The sequence below is a fragment of the Humulus lupulus genome, chromosome 2, assembly GCF_963169125.1.
Source record: "Humulus lupulus chromosome 2, drHumLupu1.1, whole genome shotgun sequence".
NCBI classification, from domain to species: Eukaryota; Viridiplantae; Streptophyta; class Magnoliopsida; order Rosales; family Cannabaceae; genus Humulus; species Humulus lupulus.
This window is the reverse complement of record NC_084794.1, coordinates 211,728,355-211,730,434: the sequence shown is the minus strand read 5'-3', so window position 1 is coordinate 211,730,434 and position 2,080 is coordinate 211,728,355. Positions and strand designations below refer to the sequence as shown.

At 35.1% G+C, this 2,080-nt stretch overlaps 1 non-coding gene across 1 annotated transcript; it reads left to right on the top strand.

Annotated features, from left to right (window-relative positions):
• The first annotated feature begins 965 nt into the window (after positions 1–965).
• Positions 966–1,072, top strand: LOC133820567 (small nucleolar RNA R71). Its single transcript, XR_009886972.1, has one exon. It is a non-coding gene; the product is annotated as a small nucleolar RNA R71 (small nucleolar RNA).
• The last annotated feature ends 1,008 nt before the right edge of the window (positions 1,073–2,080 follow it).

Sequence of the window (2,080 nt, the reverse complement as noted above, 5' to 3'; positions counted from 1 at the left end):
CTCTAATGCCTCAGCGAAAGGAATATTGATGTGGACTTTTTGAACACCTTTAGAAATTTGGAGAATTGTTTGTCAAGTTTTTGCTCTTGTAAACGTTGAGGGAATGGTGGGGGTGGATTGTAAGGACTTTTCTCTTCTTGATCCATCACTATTTTTGGCAGTGGATTTTCTTTTTCAGCTTCTATCTCAGGCTCCACTACTTTCTTCATTGCTTTAGGATTTTCCACTTCACTAGACAAATCTGTGCCATTCCTCAAAGTTATTGCTTTGCATTGTTGCTTGTCCCTTTTTGGATTATTTCCAGTGTTACTTGGTAAATAACCTTAAGGCCTTGAATTCAACGAACTAGCAAGTTGGCCAAATTGGTTCACTAGTGTTCTCAATGACGTAACTTGACTCTGAATAAGTGTTTCTTGATTTTGCAACATTGCATCTGTCTTCTTCATATACTGCATAAAAATATCCTCCAAACTTGGCCTTTTCTCTTGTTGGGCAGGAAAACTATGTGGGTTGTGAGGTCTTGAAGATTGGCCTTGATTGTTGCTCCATACAAAATTTGGGTGATTTCTTTGATTGCAAAAGTTGTAGTTGAGATTTTGTTGCTGTCTATTATAATTCCCCACATATTGTGCAGTTTCAAGACATTGGCCATCAACATGATGATCACCACAAAAATCACAAGTTATCACTTGGCTTTGACAAGCATTCACTCCTAAAGTATCCATATTCTTAGACAATAAACTCATCTGTGCAGCTAAAGATGAAATAGGATCTAATTCAAGGGCCCCTGCTACATTATTTCTTTCAGATGGCCATTTGTAACTATTTGCTGCATTTCCTTAAATAACTCATAAGCCTCAGTAGCAGAGTTTCTCATGATTGCACCACCTACAACAACATCAACAATGGTTCTTAAGTGACTGAGCAAACCATTGTAGAAATTTTAAATAATCAACCATTTTGGAACTCCATGATGAGGGCATTTTCTGACCAAATCTTTGAACCTCTCCCAAGCTTCATAAAGTGACTCTGATCCATGCTGCATGAAAGAAGTGATATCATTCCTCAACTTAGCTGACTTTGATGGGGGAAAGTTTTTCCTAACAACTTTTGAGCCAAGACATCCCAAGTAGTAAAGGATCCAGATGGCATGGATGTCAACCAACAATTTGCTTTATCTCGTAGTGAAAAAGGGGAATAGTCTAAGTCTGACAGCATCATATGAAATTCTATTGTACTTGAAAGTATCACAAATCTCCAAAAAGTTCATGATGTGCTTATTAGGATCCTCATTCGGCAGCCCACAAAACATGGCTGTATCTTTCAACATCTGAATGGTACCCACCTTGATCTCAAAATTATTGGCTTGAATAGGGGTTTGCCAATTATAGACTGAATGCTATCAACTAAAGGAACAACATATTCCCTCAGTGATCTTGTGTTGTCCACTTGCTCATGCTCAACCATTATGATTTGTGGTTGTTAATGTTGGTTCCTCTCTTATTTGATTCTTCTTAATGTCCGCTTAATGTCAAGATCTAAAGGAACCAAATAAAAGCTTCGTGATCTTCGCATAACTGGCTAAACAATAACTGAAAAATAAAACAAAAGGTTTGAATTAAGAACATGATAGATTGGTATTAATATCAACAAAAAATTAGTAATTTAAATTTTCCCTGCAACGATGCCAAAAACTTGATGAGTACTTTCTAAACAACGAAAGTGCATGCTATCGCAACAAGTAATAAAGTTAAAGTAGAGTGTTGATCCCACATAGAATTTATCACTAAAATCTGTTAAGTACTAAAATTGTGTCTTCTTGCTTTTACCCAACCAATAATAGAATTAAAAATTAAAGAAAATTAAAATAAGCAATTTAGAAATAATAATTAACCAAATTTTAGAGGAACCCATGATAACAATTTTCCCTCAATATTTCACTTTAATATAATTATCCTCACTTAATTTGATCAATCAATACAAGATGTTAACGAAGAATCCACAAATATTCACAAGTCTTTCCCAATGGTCCTGCAAAAATATCTTATCTAATCAATGATCTATATTCCTATGATAATCA